This window comes from Peromyscus maniculatus, chromosome 6 (genome assembly GCF_049852395.1).
Source record: "Peromyscus maniculatus bairdii isolate BWxNUB_F1_BW_parent chromosome 6, HU_Pman_BW_mat_3.1, whole genome shotgun sequence".
Classification (NCBI taxonomy): Eukaryota; Metazoa; Chordata; class Mammalia; order Rodentia; family Cricetidae; genus Peromyscus; species Peromyscus maniculatus.
The window spans coordinates 52015019-52036274 of record NC_134857.1 but is presented as its reverse complement, the minus strand read 5'-3'; positions in this window follow the sequence as shown (position 1 = coordinate 52036274).

Sequence of the window (21256 nt, the reverse complement as noted above, 5' to 3'; positions counted from 1 at the left end):
AATCTATTTCATATTTAGTTTATTATTGTTGCAATTATCACTTTGGCATTATTAATTTTAAGAAATGTGTGGACATCCATTTCAGATGGCCTATTCTGTAAACAATAAGTATGTGTCATTAAAATCCTTTCCTTCTAAATCACCATTTCCATTTGTTTTTCAAAAGATTAGAAGTTGCTGGTCAGGCACTTGTGTTTTTAATACAGTGTTATGTAATATTTGGTCCAAAACTATGTGAAATCAATGAGAATACAGAATTTTGGGTGGTGCTTATTAAAATAGAAATCTCTTGTAATGAAATTTTGAGTCTTGTCCCCTCTCAATAAAGATGAAACGTGACTTTCTAAGGCAGACCAGATACAGTGTATGATTTTTATTACCTTCAATATTGAATTTACCAATAAAATGCAAAGAAACAGAACACACAGATAGAATTCCCTTATAATTTTGATACTATTTTTTCTCACCAACAGAGAGGTGCCAATAACCTTGGGTAGTTGCTACTAATACTGATCAGGAATAAAATTCTCTTTGGGGGACCTAGAGACAGATACTATTCTCATTGAAAAGACTGATCAATACCCAAATCAGCAGTCTGTTAAAGACTTTCATAAGCAGGAATTTCTTTATACTTGGGTATATTTTCCTGCTGCCCCTTTCTTTTGTGGAGTCTGGCCAGTAGTTGGTATCCTCAGTAACAGGTCCCATGTAATTTACATCCATTCCAAGTTGTAAATGTTAGTCTTTTATTTCCTTTCCAATAAAAGACCATTAACTTGAAGAAGAAGAAGGAGGAGGAGGAGGAGGAGAAGGAGGAGGAGGAGGAGGAGGAGGAGGAGGAGGAGGAGGAGGAGGAGGAGGAGGAGGAGGAGAAGAAGAAGAAGAAGAAGAAGAAGAAGAAGAAGAAGAAGAAGAAGAAGAAGAAGAAGAAGAAGAAGAAGAAGAAGAAGAAGAAGAAGGAGGCAGCTTATGTTGGAGAGAATGTGGAGCAAGAGGAGGAATACTCCTCTGCTGTTGGTGGGAGTGCAAACTTGTACAGCCACTCCTTTTCCTTTTTAATGTTACTTATGATTCTTATGTACAAAAATTATTGTAGTGTACTATTAGTGAACATACACATACAAACAAACTCAAACACACACACACACACACACACACACACACACACACATTATAGACCAGTATGTAACAGAATCTAAATAGGAAATTGAAGTGATAAAAAAGAAGCAGAAGGTAAAAATCAGTTCTGTATAACACAATGTAGTTTTTTCCCCTTCAGTATTTGAATAAACATTCATATTTCCAAACTTTCAGATGGCAAAGCAAAAGCTCTGTGTTCTGGGTAGCTTATTTCTTACAGTTTTAGCAATTACCAAAGCTTATCACAGTAGATGAAGAGATAGCTTTTAGTAAACAATAATGTTTAATTGGGAATCCATTGCTGTGGAAACACTCCCAATTCACTGTGAAAGGAATTTCCTGCCTTCAGAAAGTAATAATGCTTTGATTTTCAGCAAGCCAGTTTGTCTCATATTAATGTTAATGAATTTGAGATCAGTTCTGCACCTGGAAAATCAATAAGCAGCAAAAATTCTTTTCAATCAGAGGCCAACAAGAACACTCTGTAGCCTATAAAATTATCTAAAGATATCGCAGAAGGACTAAAATGTCAACTGTTAATTTTCGTATTGCATAAATGAGGCATTCAGCATCTTTTGTTGTCCTTGATAATTTTCCTAATTATATTAGTCTCTTTCTTATTAACACTATACAATCTGTATACAAAATACACAAAGGTGGCAAATTACAAGTGGTCTTTCAAAGATCAGATAACAAACTAACTCAAAAGAAAAGATAAAGTAATATCTTGAGATAAAAAACAAGATGAATGTTGCTACTTCTGATTATTTTCTTACCTTTCTTGGCACAAAAAAATGTTTAGTAGCCTTACATGTTTGCTCAACTGATTGTGTACCTAAGTCTTTGTAACTGGATAACTTAGGTCTTATTGACAGCACACATATCTTTTTAACTAGACTACATGAAATTGGTCAGAACATAACAAAAATTTGGATAAATAAATGATTTTTAATTTTCAGAAAGTCCAACACTGATTAATCTCAGATATATCACCCTAATTCTTAAAAATTAGATTGTACTTTTGAGTTAAATTACAAGACACCAATCTTAATGTCAAATTTTAATTTTAAGATACATTGAATTAAATTTGAGAAATAAATGCTAAATGTTAAAATCTTTATACTAAGCATCTCTGCTGACAAAAAATAAGGTTTAATGTTTATAATAAATTTCTAGTCTTGGCACTTTACATTTTCTAGGAAAGAATTAAACATACACAGCTATAAATAAACAGGATAGAGATAACTTTCAAATTCTAATTTCTAATAATTTTGTTTTTAGTGTTAAAGTCACATAGGTCTTTAAGGAAAAATAGGTTATTTAAAATGAAAGAATATTAAACTTGCAAAGGGTCCTTAATGTAGAGAACACTGAAATAAAAGGTGGGAAAATATAATCAATGCTTTACCAATAAAATGATCTGTACATTATTAAAACCATTTCAAGTCTGGTGTGCTATCTCTGGGAGCAAAGGTGCTTACTGAAAAGTCTCACAACCTGAGATCAGGATGGAGGAAGACAAAGACTTCCACAAACTGTCCTCTGACTGTGACATATGTACCTTGTCATCTGTGCTCCCACACTCACTAAAAATTAATATACAAGTGATTCTTGATGATTTCCAAGTTACTAAAAGATTAGATGGATAACTATGTAGATATTAGATGAGTGGATACAGAAGAGCTGAAAATAGATTTGTCTCCACATAGCTGGACAAATAAAACACACAAAGTTGCTGAGAGAGAATTAAGAAAACCATCAAAACTATCAAACAAGTCTGTTTCAAATACTTGTTTATTTTGCAGAAAATTTATTTTTTGAAAGCTACCTTCCAGTAATTTTATTATAGTTTCAAGTCTTCAAAACCAGCTGTGATATGGATGAACACTTTATAGAAAAAATAACCTGAAATATGTTATAGGTATAGTATATTTGGCCACTATTAACTTCAATTTTTCTCACATGTATGTAACTTGAAGAATTGATTCTTTAATATGAAAGCAGTCATGAAGGGTTCCATTTTCAAAAATGAGTTTATTCTTAAATTTTATTTTAAATTATGCTATAATTGTCCCCAGACTTAAGATATTTCAGTTATTCCATAAATTCTCTTTATCTGGATATTATGTTACAAATAGCAGCTAGATATTAATAATATTAATAAATTATACTGATGATATATCATAAAGTCTTATCACATAATAACTTAGAAGACAATTTAAGTATTTGGATATTGAGGTTAGAATATTATTGGAGAACTCTAAGTTTCTTCAAAATATTAATAAATCCTAATTGTTTACATATGTGTATATAAATATGTATATACATATATATGTATATATACATATATATAAATTTACTTAATAGCTTCAAATTTTAATGATGTACATATCTCTCATAAGAAAGAATTATATATCAATGCAAGGTACATTTATGTAATCAAAAGAGGTTGCAATAATTCACTACAATGTTACAGTAGTATAACAATTTGTCAATAATTAACAATTTTGTTCTGTTTCTTACAATTCTATAGCCCATTAAAACCACATAAATTACAGATATTAAAAATGTATTTATTTAAGCAATTATTTTCAATAAGTGAACATACACAGACTGAATATTCTGAATGAAAATATGTAATTTTCCTATGATTACATTGAAAATTCTCCTATAGGCTACATTATTTGAATCAAATACAGATAATGTATTGATGATGCATTTTCTTTTACCTTTTAAAAAGACAGCATTATTAATTTGTGGATAGACTTTTAATAAAGACTTATATTGATTATTTGATAATTTCATATAATTTATTTGACCATACTCACTCCTAATTCCTTCCAAATATACCCCTAACTCCCTACTTCTCCAACCTGGTGTCCTCTCTCTCTTTTTAAAATTTAATTACCTGTTAACTAATTTGTGCTGTCTATATGCTGATGGTCATTGATTGATTCACCAGGAGTCACACACTTAAAGAAAACTGATTCACCCTTTCCAGAGGCCTTCAGCTTTCAAATACTTCCGCAGTCAGGATGGGAGCTCATAACTCCCTTGCCACTCCATCTGCAGTGCTGATTGGCTTGATCTTGCGCAAACCTTGTGCAGGCATCTGCAGCTGCTGTAAGTTCATAGTGCAATGGTCCTGTCATGTCCAGAAGACACTCTTTTACTTAACTATTCCACCCCAACATTTGGTCCTTACAATCATTCTGTCTCCTCCTCCATGATGGGCCTTATGCCTTGAGATTAGACATCCCATTTTTCACTGAGCATTCCATGAGCACTTATTTTCTGCACCTTAAATTATTATGAGTTTCTACACTGCAGATGTATATATTATTTCGACTAATGACTTTCTAATAGGAAAACTCTTCACCAGAGCAAAATGGGCAAGGCCCCTTCATTAGGTCGTGCATACAGTTGGAATTAATCTCAGATTTGGTGGGGCTTCTTATAAAAGCTTAAGAATCTACTAAGGAGGCTACAAGAGGCACAGTCACCATCAGCTACTTCAGTTAAGAGATGATCACTAAGGATTTGCTGAATTGGAAAACTTCATTAAAGACTTGAGGAACAGTATTTTGAATGGAAATATCAAGACCATCACAGGCATACATTTTGGTTAAAAATAACTCCCAGAGGAAGAAGGCATTAAGCTTCATAGCTGTGCCTTAACATAGACTGGGAAGGAAAGAAAGAATAAAATACACTCTACCTGGTAGCTCCCTGCTAAAGTAAAATGAAACTCAACCATGAAAGAATTTATTATTATTATTTATTTCTTTATTTGTTTATTTATTTATTTGTTATTTATGTTACTTCCACCTTGTTAGTTTAATTCAGTTCCTCTTTTATTCCAGATAATCAGTGGAGTTCTTCTCCCTTCCATCAGTGAGTTTCAGAAATTTCAAGTTCCTATTTGATTGCTTATTAAATGTTTGTCAAAGGAGGAGCTGACTCAGATCTGTTAATTGGTGAGGCATACCAGATCCTGTCACACTGACTTGGCCAGAAGCACAGCAAAATAAAGATCTGCTAATTAGTTCTGCGAGTCTGTTACAAGTGATCTCACAGTGAAAATGTGCACAGAAAGTACTGGAAATGCTCTTCATTTGTTTATTTCTCTACTTTGCTCTTTAACTGTGGATTTTTAAGACATATACTTTATGCAAAGGAGTGCACAGTGCCTTAGTGATTTAAGAAGTTTTGCTGACTCTGTCAAATAAGATTACCTTCACATAGAAGAAATATTAAGTGATTCATACATTCTGAAAATAATAGCAGTTTCAAATAGAAGTATTAAGATATAATACAGCCTTCTAAACATGTGATAGCTCTTTTAGGTGAACTTCAGAGTACTTCATTATGTTAAAAGAACAAAAGTCAATTAGCTATCCAGGCACAACTACAAATAAGCCACTACAATAAAATGCCAATCATGTAACCAATATCTAATAATTTTCTGTAGTTATTGTGAAATTGATGCTAATTTATTTAAATGCAGTATGACCCCAAATTTGCTAACTCTATTCTCCTTGGTAAAGGTTACCTTTTTTTTGTTTTTTGTTTTGTATTTTTATAGCAGAGGGTCTCAAAATTCTGACAAAATCCTAGTTTCTGATAGCTGGAGAAACAGTTATTGTTGGAATTAAAGTGCTGAAGAATATAATTATTTAATAAATATTTTTATTTCATTAAAGATAGGAATATCTTCTGTAATTTCTTTTTGGTTAAAAAAATGCAAGTAATCTGTGATACCTTTCTACAATTAAAACAACAACAACAAAAGAACAATGATTGGGCAATTATGTGCCAATAAATACTTCCTAAATATTATTGCATATGTTATTACCTTTACTGAGATGGTTGTTGAAGTGCACTGAGGATAAGTAACTTATTCAAGGTCACACAGGATGCAGGTGAGGTTTGAGTCTGTGCTGCATGTCACCAATCATGAGCATTGCACTGATGTTTTCTGAGTGTTTGCCATATGTTAGGTGGTTTACTAAGAACTTTTGATTCATAAACACAATATGTCCAATTTATGTTTGTAGGAACACACCTTTTTCATTACACTTTAAAGTGAAATCCTCAAAATAAGGGACATTTTTGTGATTGTGAAGCAGGAATTCGTTTTTTAAAAATAACAAGTATAGTTAAGGAAGGAAACATTCTCTCAAGTTCTTATTTGTTTCAGTTTTATCACCTGGTAACTGTTGTTTAATTACCTCATATATTTATTTTCTTACCATTTCTCATTTTACATTCATAAAAGGTTTATAAAATTGTAATGTACTATTATAATTTACAAATTGTCTATGTGAAGGACATCTGGAACTCCTCATTGATAATGTATACAAGCTGATATGGGTTTGTGTCACATGTGTGTATGTGTTCATATAATATATGCATGCTGATGTGGATTTGCATTACCTGTGTCTATGCATTCATCAGAAATTCAGAAAAATCATTAATATTTGTGTAGTTCATTATCTATGAATGTTAACTTCAAACGAAGAAAAAATACCTTTAAAAGTATAAAACTGTAATTAGTGATATGTATGTGGAAATATTATAATGAAAATTATGCTTAAATATGCAACTTGTGAATTGATGGATGCATATAAAATGAATAGCTAGAAAGATTGACAATAAAGCATATATAGAAATATAGACAGATTTTTTTCTTTTGTGCCACCACCTCACCAAAAATGATGCAGAGGCTTATTATTAATTATAAAATCTGGATCTATAACTTAGGCTTGTCCCATAAGCTCTTATAACTTAAATTAACCCATTTGTTCTCATCCATGTGCTACCATGTGACTCATGGCTTTTACCTCTCCTCCTGTATGTCTTGTTCCCTCTTCTTCTAGCTGGCAACTGACTTTCTTCTTCCCAGAGTTCTCTCTATCCAGAAGTCCTGCCTATACTTCCAGCCTATCTATTTGTTATTTAGGTTTTATTAAACCAATCACAGTGACATATATTTACATGGTGTAATCAAACATCTCATAACATAGAAAAATGTCAGTGGTAAATTTTAGATGACAGATGACATCACGTGGATGGATTGTAAAGAATTTTAACTTTGCTACAGATCAAAATTTTTCATAGCAAAATGTTAGAGAGTACCAGTGTTTTTTTGTTTGTATTTTAGCTTTTTATTGATTCTTTGTAGATTTCATGTCATGCATCCCAGTCCCACTCATGTCCCTGTCCTCTCTCTTCTGCCCTCTATCTGCCCTTGCAACGCCCCCACCCACCAAATAAAATCTAAAATTAAAAACAAACAAAAAAATCTCAGTGTAAGTTGTATTGTGGCCCAGTGAGTCACACAGGGTACTGTTTAGTCCATACACCTTTACTTGTTCATTGCAACAAGCCATTGGTTTTGTTTGAGTCCTCTGGCTTCTCCCACCCCATTGATACTTGGCCCTCAGTGGGACTCCTCTTGGATAACCTGTTGCTGCCTGGTGTGATGGTGATCTTATAGCTTTGGATCTGCAGATCAGGCCCCTTCACATGCTTCAGCAGATCAAAGATGAAGTGGGTGTTGGGGTGAACTAATTCATAGCCCTGGTTCTAGGCCTGTGTGATCGCTAGGTTGGATTGCTCACCAGCTTTCCCTCATCCTCAACAGCCAGGTGAGCTCTCCCGCCCTGCCCCAACTAGTTTAACCACTATAGCAGGCAGCAAGGAGGGGGATTAGTCCTCCTGCTCCCACAACCTTGGATCCAGCTCACCTATGCTCACACCACCAGGACCAGCTTTACTGTTTTGTCTTGGTGAGGTGCAGGGCCCACTCTCCTGATTTCTCCTGAAGGGCAGGACCAGCTCTTCTGTTCTTATGCTTCCTAGGCCAGCTCTCCTGCGTGCCACACATGCCAAGAGGTGGAGGGAAGGCATATTTCCCTCACCCTTCACACATGGCATATGACAGAGGGCAGAGTCTGCTCTCCATCTCTCACATCTTCAGAATCAGCTCACCTGCAGAGTGAGTTCTAGTGTGCTGCCCAGATTAGGTGCGGGCCCTGCTCTCCCAAGTGCTGCAGCTGGTGAGGGTCGGGACATTTCTTCCTAGTGCCACAGGGGCTAGGACCAATTCTGTATAGTCCTATCCTCACTGCCTTAAGTGGCAACAGGAGGCATGGACTTCACTACAGATCTCACCCATGCATGAACCCTGGCAACAACCCAGGTTTAGACTATACCATGGTCCCAGGTGGCAGCACAGGCCATCCAGATGCATATGGCCCAACAGATGATGAGCACTTGGACACCAGCATAGCAGCCCAGGCTCAGGACAACTGAGTGGCCCCTGGTGGCAACACAAGTCATAGACATTCACACAGACCCCAGCTGCTGTTGGACCACAGACCCCGACATGGTCCTCGGCAGCAGCCTGAGCCAAGATGTTACCATGGCCCTGGTTGGCAACAGAGTTCACTCAGACTGGCACGGACCCAGCAGCAGTGTGGCCCCAGGTGGCAACCCAGACCCTGGGCATCCTAGAAACCTTTGATGACAACAGGAACCTTGGAGAACAACATAGACCCTGACTGCAACAAGGCCACAAACCCAGACATGGCCCTGCTCACAGCCCAGGAGGGCACAAATTTTAATGTGAGCAAATTTAGCAAGAAATTCCACAGCTAAATAATAGCAGAATTTATCCTTAAATATTTTGAAGATTTCTATTTCTGAATTAAGCACTCCTCTATCTCCTGAGTCCTCTACTGGCCTTATTCTGCAATAAGCACTGTTGATCTAACCTATTGTTGAAGCACTGTTCCATGTGTTAGTGATAAGGCAGAATATAGCAGTCAGGGTCTCTCTTTCTAATGGAGCTGGTAATACAGGAGAATGATGAAGATGGTGGCCTAGTCCATAATCCCTTATGTGAGTGAGGGCTCCAAGAAAGACTGCTAAGGACTCTACTGTTGTATGAAGTGAAGTATAAGTAGGAATCAGTGAATAAGAGAGTATCTCTGTGAAGAGCACTGGGTCCCAGTATCTGTGACTCTAAAAGAAATGTCTCTTACAAAATAGCAAGTGGCAATGATGTGCCACATAGGGCTGGCACTTAAGGCATACATGCTACATAACAGACACTTCATTATCTTGACACATGAAACAAGTAGCTTTTGAGAATGTGAATTCCAGAGAGAACTTCTAGGATTCTGGTCAAATGGCAACCCAAATCCATCTGTGTTGCCAGTACCCTAGAATTTTATTTTAATAGCTGGTTGCTTTTGAGATATCCTGTCTCTAGAAGTCTGAGTGAGAGATCTTGACTTGCCAGGATATGGGATGGTTAACCACTCATTTTCCCTCCTACTGGATCCAGAAAACAAAACAAAACAAAACAAAACAAAAACAAAAAACAAAAAACAAAAAAAAAAAAAAACAGGAGATCTGCAATGGAGAAAGCTAAGATAATAAATTGGCCATGGTATCTACATGTAACTGAAGTTTGCTGAAGCAGAATTGAGTTCAAGACCAGCATGAGTCACACAATTAGACTTTGCCTCAACAATTATAGAAGGGAGAGGGGGAAAACACACACACACACACACACACACACACACACTCAGAGAGAGAGGAGAGAGAGAGAGAGCTGAAGGAGAGAGGAAATTGGGAGAAGAATGAGCAAACAAGAAGCAAACAGAACCAGGCAAACTCAAAGAAAAAAAATATTTCATTAATGCATATCTTAAAATCTAGAGGGTTCTACTCATGGAACATTACATAGAGCAAACAAGGAAAAGGTGCATACACTGAATGAACAACTCAAAATAAACATCTTCTCTGGACAAAGAGCTTGGAAAATGGGAGGAAGTCTATTAGTAAGAATCTAGGTGCTCCTCTATCCAGTGACTGCCCAATGTGCAACATTAGTTGGAATCCAGTCTACAATTTTTTTTCACAGAATTAATTATAATTTGTAGTCTTGCCCTAAATGGAACGGCAACTAAATTCCCATGAGTCCCCTTAGGTGATCTGGCTAAGGAGTCAAGAAGAGACTGAAAAGGTCAGCAGATTCTGCCAGAATGTAGACAGCTAGAGGGCATTAGCTTCTATATCTGATGAACTGAGAGGGGAATGACTATTTGCAAGTCTGAGGCAGCTGACTCATAAGGGAAGTTCTAATCAAACCTTTACTTGCAAGATTTTTTTTAGCACAAACTTATCTAGGCATTGAACCACACCTTCAATGAGGAATTTCCCATGATGGAAGTAAGTATAAAAGGTAAAGCCAATAAGAGACTCACTGAGTACGGTGTAGGTCCAAGAAGAAACAGCTGACACTGTTGACTGTAAGAACAGTAAGAACATTTATCTGAATTCAATAAAAACCTGCTTTCTGAAGATTTAAATATTTAAGAGCTGAAAGAGAGTGGTCTCCGGGCAGAGCTCTGTTGACTGTTGATGGTTGTTTAGCAGAAAACTTGAGAGATCAGGAAAGGGTTGAGCACATCCTCTTAAAAGGAACAAAGGTTTGTTTATTTGTTTGTTTGTTTTTTCAGGAAGAAACAAAGAACAAATAAGCAAATTTCATTCACAGAACCAAAGAGTGGCACAGAAGAGGAGAAAGTAGTTGCCAGTAAGATTGAACAAAGAAAAGACAAACAGTGGTAAAGAGCAAATATAATGTTACAGACCATAGCATGTTTTCATTCTTCTCCAGAATTGAGGCTCCTAATAGGTTGTCCAATCGCAGTGGTCAGTCCTAGACTCTACATATGAACAAAAACAAATGGGCTCAGTAGACTTGCTTCTCTCTCTCTGTCTCTCTCTCATATACATGTATAATAAAGCATTACATAAATGCTATTTAATTACAATAAATAAACTCATTAAATTATAATTGAATACCCCTAATGATTAAAGAAGAGGTGACAAATTCCAAAGAGAGTCACTGGGTGTCATGGAAGAGTTGGATGGAGGAGAGCAAAGGTTTTAAGTGATACAAACACAGTACTCATGTAGTAAATTCTCAAGAATTTAAAAAAAAATATTTAAGGGGAAAGAAGTATATAAAAATACAATATTCAAATGTACTTTTAAAACAAAATAATATGGAAGAAAGAGAGCAAAAATTAGGAAGGGCCAGAGATAGTAGTACACGTCTGTAATCTAGCACTCAGGAGGCTAAGTTCATGGCCAGCATGGATTGTACAGTGAGACAGGCCAATAAATAAGAGATGACAATAAGATATAATTTTAACAGTTACTTTTCCACTTGATTTTTATTCCAATAAAATGAATAGCAAAATTCTAAAACCAAAGGGAGAAAACTGCTTACAGTCACAAATGGCAAAAAAAAAAAAAAAAAAGGTGTGTCAAGAATTCAGAGGCAGTGTAAGAAGAGAGCACCATATGATGGAGTTATAACGGCTTGCCAGTGATTGGTTTAGGGAGTCCTACAAGCATGCTAAAAAGGCTAGAGGACTTGAACCTGGACCGCAGAGAAAATTACTCCATTTAGGAGTCTTTAGGTTAAGAAGCAGTCCACGTTTGTTTTATTCTGAAATTGTAATGTAATTATTGTTGTTGTTTGTATGTGTGATGTATGTTTGGGCACATGTCAGAACATGTCTGTGGATGTCAAGGAGCTGTTTCTCTCCTTCTCCTCTGACATGGGTCTGGGGATTGAACTCAGATTCTCAGGTATGCTAACATGAACATTTACTCCCTGATGAAATTTTACTAGGAGCTGCCAAGCGCAGAAATTACTCTTACCGTGCACTCATGGCCTTTAATTTTGAGAATAAGAACTTGATCTCCTAATACCTTGATATGGCAAGTGCAATAACTTTGGAAAAGTTATGCCTAATACCTTAATCTGTCTTAAATGTATGAGTTTTTCAAAACGCTTTAAAAAATATCATTTTATATTGACAATAGTCCTGTGAGCTAGGAGGCAGACTTAGAACACTAACTCTTGTTTTACATGAACAAAAGCAAAAACAGAGAATTATGCAGCAACATAACACAAAAGATATTTGCAAAACCTTACTTTTTCTTACTTTTTTTCCCCCGATTCACTTTATCTGTGATGGAAATGTTGACAGGGCCAATCTTGGACAGGTCTATAACAAATACAACTGCAGTGAGTTCATGAATGCAAGGTTATATCCTGTCCAGAAGATACTTTTGTTGCACATCCCTCCATTCTCTGGCTCATATATTCCTCCAGCCCTTCTTCTGTCCTGTTTTCTGGGCCTTGACGAGGACGGTGTGGCTGTTCCATTTAGCAAGTACTCAACAATCACTTATAACACAGAACTTTGACCAATAATGTCTTCTTTCATTAACTTCCATCCACTTCAATAAGAAACTTTCCTAGGAAAGGCTGAGCACAGCACTAATCTATGATTACACATATAAGCATTTAGAAGACTTAATAAAAATAAATTTAGCCAGGCACTGGTGGTGCATGCCTTTAAACCCAGTACTCGGGAAGCAGAGAAAAGTGGATCTATGAGTTTGAAGTCAACATGGTCTATAAAGTGAATCCCAGGACAGCCAGAGTTACACAGAGAAACCCTGTCTCAAATTATTATTTATATTAATAATAGTAATAAAAGCTTCCCAGGAAAATAACAAACTCCACTTTAACTGCATCTCTATTCATTTCACATTGTACCCTCTGCACATATACTAAGACACAGACAGGGAGAGAGACAGACAGGAAGAGACAGAGGCACAAAGAAAGAAGGGAGGAGGGAAAATCCAGGGGCTGGAGACTTGACATACTGGGTAAAAGTGGTAACTACTCTTGCCAAGAACTGGAGTTTGGTTACCAGCACCCATATGGCAGCTCAGCTTCAGCAGCTCTGATAATCCTCTTCTGGCCTCTAAGGGCATTGCTTGCATGTAAAAAGACATGCACGAAGGCAAAATGCACATTGACATAAAATAAAAGAAATAAATCCATGTTTAAAAAAACCTTTAAAGGACAAATATTCAAAACTCATTTCTTACACTCTCTAAAACAGAGTGCTAAGCTGCTCAATCTTGTGTGACATATGTGTTTTAAAATGATCTTTTAGTAAGGCTTTCGAATTTAGGTAGCATTCCATTTTCATTTAGAGCCCCCCAGTAATCTCACTAGAGACTGACTAGTTGCTCTCAACTATACATGAGTGAGGGAACTATGTACAGAAATGTTCACTACATTTTTCTTCATGCAATAAAGGTGAATTCTTCTGGGATTCTTCTGGAAATAAATCTTTTATTGTTTCAGATTAGTGCCAACTAAATACCAGTATAAACACTGATGAAGTGGAAAGTCTGCCTATACCTCATTCCCCACCTTTTCATGAAATATGACTGGTGCCATCCCTGGAGATGGCACAGTAGATGGCAGTCCATAGCAAATAGCTTGACTGAAAACAGTGATTTTTTTTTCAGATCATTTCTCTACATGATCTATGAGTGACATGAGATATCTGTGAATGTGATGGCCTCATAGAATGTGATGATCACATATTTCAATTTGGTATATGCAGTTAAAATTTGGATACTTGGGATATCTGGATGAGAGAAAAAACTAAAATAATAATAAAAATAAAAAAAACTGGGCAGAACACTGAAAGAAAGCTTAGATAATGAAAAATATAATGTCAATTTAGGGATTAAGAAGAAGAATCCACTTGCATCAAAGGAAAAAGATTTAATGAAATCAGTCCTAGTAGTTAAGGCAGAAATGATAGATCTTAAAGAGGTTTCCGGTGTTATGAAGTAACACACATCAGCCAGGGGCTGACAAAATTGGAATATCCTTATGAAGATTACTTAAGTAGGACTGTGCATGGTAGACTAGAGGGATGAGACAGACAGGAGAGGCAGTTATGAAGTTACAGTGATAATGAAGCTGCGAGTTAATGAGGCCAGAATCTAGGGCAATTGCCATAAGACTGGAAAGACAAAGATAAGTATGAGAAACATGTGGGAGATGGACCCCAGTGGTTTTGCAGCAATTCCAAACAATTATAGTAAAATGGCTCTGAATTACAAAAGAAAGAACTCTACTTTCTTACCTAAAGTGCTGATAATAAATCTATCAATATTGGAGAACTGTCAGCACCTAAATTCAACAAGACCTATTATTTAATACCATCAAATAGTCATTACAGAATTTGAACATTAACTCCAAGAATATATATTAAATTTTAATAAGTTCTAATCACATTTCTAGGCTCTGGGAATATAACATCAATGAACAATACAGGCATTAATTCCTTGTCCATGCACTTTACCATATAAGGAAGAGAGACATGTAATGCATTCACTAATAAGTGCAGCAGTATACATTTCATGTTAAAGTTAGAACCTGTAGAAGAATAAACTGATGAAGAATAGTGAGGACCAGATTATTTTAAAAAAATGTGATTTCTTATAAATTATGCAGGGATGGGCTCCTGAAGTGCAATTCTTATGGGCTGAATAAATAAATCATGTGGGTAGAGAAGTCAAGAGATTTTAAAACAGGCATTGCTAAATACAGAGAAGGCAGCATATTAGAAGCAGGGAAGGTTGAAAACTTCCAGTAGTCAGCATTTAGAGATGCTTCAGTCTAACTGTGTAGGGCATTATAGAACCCTATAATAACTTGTGCTTCACATTTTACTTTATAAAAGAAAGAGTTCACGTGAAGTGTTTCATACAAAGGAATGATAAAGATTGACTTACGTCCTACAGGATGGACCAATCTGCTGTGAACAATGAATAGCATGATACAGAGAGCGATCCCCATGGTCAGGGGATCAATGAGAAGTAATTACAAAAATAAGCGATATTGGGAGGAGTCAGAATTGATGGGGGCTGTGTGTTAAATAATAAGGAAAAAAAGTTCTTCTGGTTGGCATTGTTCATAACCAAACTATATAAGGACAAGTAGCTGAGAATTAGATTGACGTTAAATTATAATGTTAAGCCACACTTCCCTGGCCATTGGTCAGTGATTTAGTATCCAAAGGTGAAGTCTAACCATGATTAAACTATGCCAGTCAGTGTGGGCATGACTACCCTAAACTACCTCTATTCCCAAGGGATTCCACAACAATTAGGATGCACATTAGATTCTCTAGCTAAATAATCTTATACCTTTAAAAGTCTCCTACCCAATTTTCACATTTACTACAAGCACATTCAACTGAGTTATATGAAGAGCAGGACATGCTACCTGGTATACAGAGGAACAGTGTCTGTTGGAAGGCTTTTTAAGAAGATAAACTCACTTTAAATTTTAAAAATAAAGTTGTCAGTGTCATGACAATGACCTTAATGTTAATGAATGAACTGTAGATAAGTATACTTAAAGAGAGAGCCAATGCTGACCACTCTATGATCCAAGGGAAAGTTGGAGGGAAAAAAAGAGTGTTTAGAAGGCAAACTAAAATACAACGCGCGCAAAAATGGAAAGTAAGCAATATGTAAATTTTTATTGACTGCAATCATATACTTAAGGAACAGCTAACGAGTATATTTTGTGGTTAATAGAAAAAGATCTACAGCAGATTTATTACTACAGAAATATTTATTTGGAGTCTAGGCAGGTTAGGTATTCAAGTAGGTACCTTCCATCATCATTCACTCAGAACATAACTCAGAAATCTAGATAGAGACTATGGAGTTGCTATTTGCAAACTCTGACTATTAGGCATGAGCTGACTAATGGGGCAAGAATAGCAATGCCAAGGAATCAGAAGTCAACCTAAAACAATTTATCTCCATTAATCCAGGTCTAAAGTCAATGTAGCTATAATCCAAGGGGAGGGCAGAGGAGTGCAAACAGAGTTCTAACACGCTTACTCTAGTCACAGATATGAATGATCCTGGATTTGTGGTGGTAATCCTTGCATGGCAAGAGTTAAATTATTAGGAATAAGACTTCTGTACTGAAGTCAATGGAACTGCAGTTTCAAAACTATGAGCAGAATTGTCTTTGCAATTTTCCTTTTGTTGTTGTTGTTTTGGTCCCTGATGAAGGCACAGCCATGAAGACATGTAAGAATAACAATAGTTTTATGACAAATGGACCAAAATGAATGTCCAAGAGACCAGAAAAAATATATGGGTAATTATATATAAGGAAGAGAACTGGAAAACTGTAAAGTTATTTATAATATTTTAGTTTCCTTTTTAAAGCTACAGATGTGTGACTTTGTGACTAGTATGACCTTGAACCCATACAATAAAAACACTGGTAGATATTTTAAGAAAAAATTGGCATTGAAAACATGGACTTAACATGACCATTGCATTAGATGCAGGAAATCCCTTTGACAAAATAAAAACATCCCTCATGATAAAAGTCCTGGAGAGAATAAAGAAAAAGAAACAAAGCCCAGCATAAAAAACAGTTTACAGTAAGACCACACCCAACATAAACCTTAATGAAAGTAAATTCAAAGCATTTCCACTAAAATCAGAAACAAGTCAAGGTTGTCTACTCTTTCCATACTTATTCAATATAGTATTTATAGTACAATAGTGTTAGCTAAAGCAATAAAGCTGAAGATCAAAGAGACAGAAATAGGAAATGAAGAAGTCAAAGTATCTTTATTTGTAGAAGATATGGCTATATAAAATTGACCCTTAAATTTCCACCAATAAACTTCTACAGCTGAAAAACACTTTGTAAACAAAGTATTAAGATACAAAATTCACATACACACACACACACACACACACACACACACACAGTAGCCTTTATAAATAATTTTTAAATGACAGTGAGAAAGAAATCAGAGAAACAATACCTTTCAAAATAGGCTAAAAAATATGCTTTGGTGTAACCTAACCAAGCTAGTGAAAGACTTGTACAATAAAACCTTTAGACATTGAAGAAAGAAAATGAATAGCATGTCAGAAAATGAAAAGATCATGCATGCTCTTGGATTGGTAGGGTGAATATAATGAAAATAGCCATCCTACCAAAAAAAACAGCCTACAGATCCAGTACAATTCCCATCAAAATTCCAACACAATTCTTTACAGATTATGAAAGTACAGTTTTCAGCTTCTTATGGAAACACAAAAATCCCAGGATAGCTAAAATACTAAGATAACTGCTGGCAGTTTTACAGCCCCCAATCTCAAATTGTAATAAAGAGGTAGAGTACTAAAAATAGCACTATATTGGCACAAAAAAAGACATGTTGTTAAATGGAACCAAATTGTAATCCAAGACATAAGTCACATACCTTTGGAGAGATGGATTTTGACAAAGGAGACAAAATACACACTGGGAAAAATGAAAAGACAGAATCTTAAAATATTAGTACTTTCAAACAGGGTGGCTGTATATACAAGAACACGAATAGACCCATATATACCATGCATAAAACTCAACCTCAAATGGATCAAGAACCTCAACATAAAATCAGATAGCCTGAATCGGTTAGAAAAAGAAAAATGTGGGGAATAGTCTTGAATTCATTGGCATAATAAAAGACGTTCTGAACAAGACACCAGTAGCACAGGCACAAAGAACAACAATTAATAAATGGGACTTCATGAAAATGAAAAGCTGCTGAATACTGACTGACACCATCACTTGGAAAAAACAGCAGATGGCAGAATGAGAAAAGATTTTATCAATTACACATCTGATAAAAGACTAATATCTGAAATATGTAAAGGACTAAAAACTCTGAACATCAAGACACCACATAACCAAACTGAAAATGGCTTACAGATCTTAACAGAGTTCTCAAGCAATGTAGCTCAAGAGGCTGAAAAGCTCTTAAAGAAATGGACCAATAGCCTTAAGCACCAGGGGCTTACAAATCCCAACAACTTTGAGATTCCATTTTCTCATCAGTCAGAATAGCCAAGACCAATAAAACAAATGACAGTTTATTCTAGCAAAGACTTGGGGTAAGGGACATATTCATCCATAAGTGGTGGGAGTATAAATTTATACAGCCACCTTGGAAGTCAGTGTGGCAGTTCTGCAAGAAGATGGGAATAAATCTAACTCAAAATTCAGCTCCACCATTCTTGGGCACATAATCTAATGATTCTATGATGTACTTCAGAGACACTTGTTCATCCATGTTTGTTGGTGCTATCCCCATAATAGCCAGAAATTGGAAACAGCTTAGATATCCAAAATGGAATCATGGATAAAGAAAACGTGGTGTATTTAGACAACAGGATATTACTCAGATTATGTTTAAATAATTAAATCTTCAGGTTAATGGATGAAGCCAAAAAATCATCTTGAGTAAGTAATCCCAGACCCCAAAAGGCAAATGCAGACTGTATTGGCTTATATGTGGATGTTAGCTGTTAAGTCTCTGATAATCAGACTGCAATCTATATATCCAGAGGTTAGGTACATAGTAAGTGATTATGGAGAGGGAAACATCTTCCCAGAGAGGGAGATAAGAGAGAGAATACAGGGAGGAACAGCTCAAACTCAGTACCATTTGAAAGTTGTATGGACACTTACTACAGGAGAGCTTTTTAAAAATATATGCACATATATAAAAATAAATCTAAATGAAATCACCAAATAATAGGGGAAATAAAACCCCAACTAGATATCTTTTGCCCCCTTGAAACTTTCAATGCCAAGAAGTTTTTGGCCAAGGGGGCATAGACTCTCTCAAACACTCAGGCTACTGCCATGGCAACATGTTGCTCTCTGCAACCTGATGGTAAGGCCTTATTGCTGAAGATAATACCTACAAAACATATTGAACTTGTGCCTTACTAGGGTTTTCACCCCTAAAGTCTAGTGTTCATGGTACTGGAAAGTACTCTACAGGCTACCTATCAGAGGTAAACATCAAACCACATACAAACCCTTCATTCTCCAATGGTAACTTGCCTGTAAGATATGCTGGTGCAACAGTAGCACAAAAGTTGTGAAATTCATTAAGCACTATCTGATTGGATCCAAATCCCACTCCATGAGCTGGAATCCATGTCTGACACTGGTCAGGTAGCCGAGAACCTGAGACTAGGTTGGCCACGGAGGTAGGAGAGTCCAAACACTAGTGTTCTGCTAACAGAAGATAGCAATAAAATGACTCCTAACAACACTGATTGGGGTCTGGATCAGCCATCATCAGAGAAGCATTCTCCTGCAGCAGATAGGAACAAATACAGAGACTCGAAGTCAGACAATGCACAGAGGATCCAAAACTTGGAACACTCAGCCCTTAATTGGATGTCTACACCAAATACCACCTTCCAGGTTCAAGAAACTGTAAAGAAGAGGCAGAAAGATTGTAAGAGTTAGTGGGGATAGAAGAGATCAAGGAAACAAGGCCTTCTACACCCAACAGGACTGATGTACATAGAAACTCAGAGACTGTGAATGCATACACAAGGCCTGCACAGGTCTAAGCCAGATGAGGTCCCAGCACTGAGAGGAAAAGTGACCAGAAACCCTACTCCTATCCCAGATGCTATCTACAGTTGATAACTATGTACCAAAAATTCATTTGTTCCAAGGGAGCCTTATTGGGTATATAAACCACACTTAAAGGCAGGCTCTAAGCCTGGTAGTTGATGCCCCAAATGAAACAAACTCACTGTATTTTTTGTTTGTTTGGTTGGTTTATTGTCTCTTAACACTTTGGGCATTTTTTTTTACCTTAGAAGTTTTTGCTAATATATTATTGTTTCCAATCTTGTGGTTTTATGGGATTTCTGTATCCCTATGTCTGTATGATCTTCTTGTGAGTTTTGTGAGTTTTCTTTGGCTTTTATTTTTCCTATTGGTTTATTTTGTCCTATTTTGATTTTGTTTCATTTTACTTTATTTTTAGATGTCTATTTTCTTTCTAATGAGAGAGAGAGAGAAAGTGTGTGGGCTTTGGTGGGTGTGTAGGTGTTGAGGAATTGAGAGAAGTTTGGAAAGGAAAAATTATAATTAGAATATAATATATGGGAAAAAGTACTTTAAGTTTAAAAAAAGAAAAAGTAAATATGGGTCTACCAAATGTACCAGCCAAGCATCTACCACCCAGAATATGTAATCAGCCATTTACTACACATTTTCAGTAAAATGCTTTCTCATTAGGTCATAGCATAATGTAACAGCTTAGTTATTCCATTATAACTATGATTATTATTTACTATGACTTTTCAGTTAATACCATAGATCAGACTCTAGTACTTATTTATGTGTTAAAATGCTTTAACCAGTTTTTAATAAAATGAATACTGTCAATTTTGTTTACCCATTTGCTTCAAGTCTATTCTTTCTGTAGTGTATGTGTGTGTGTGCATCCATATGTGTGTATATGTGATAATATCTAGGTCAAAGTTAGGTATTTTCCCATTGATGTTTTTAGAGATATGTATGAAGGATATTAAGAATGTGTTGTTATTTCAAATGGTAATATGGAGTATATTTTTTGGCAAATATGTTTTTCACATTTATGTAGCTATATATTTGTATAAGCCAATGAGTTATAATTGACACATAATGAAATGCTTATGTTTTCTGTGCTTTGACACCCTACACATATCATCACAATTAGCAGACTGGACAAGCACCTCAGATCCCAGGGTTGTTTCTCTGTAACACAATCTCCCTGCCTTCCCTCCATTTCAGGTTACCTTTTAATTTACTGAATGAAGCTCCTACCTGTTATTGTCAATTGCAAAGATAGGCATCTCTCTTAAAACTGGGAGAAGCATTTGCCTATGGAGCCAAAGAGAATATTTAGAAGGCAACTGGGGCAATGTCATTTTAGATACATAACCGCAGTTAAGTTCCCCACCTAGGACCTAAGCCCCCTTAACCACATAGGTTTTGTTTTTTGTTTTTGTTTGTTTGTTTGTTTGTTGGTCTGCTTGCTTACTTCGTGGTTTTTAGTACCAGGCATGAAGTCTCTCCTGTGTGTGGGTCTGGGATCCAATCAGAGAGCAGTTGTTCACTCCCACAGCAATCATGCCACTCTATCGCCACTGGGCACATCTCAAATGACAGTTCAAGTTTCCAGTTGTTAAAGGCTGCTGAGATCCTTTCTCATCCAGTAGCCTGTACAGCACCTTCAAGAATATGAGAGCTGCCTGGTGGCGGTGGTGGCGCACACCTTTATCCCCAGCACTTGGGAGGCAGAGGCAGAGGCAGGCG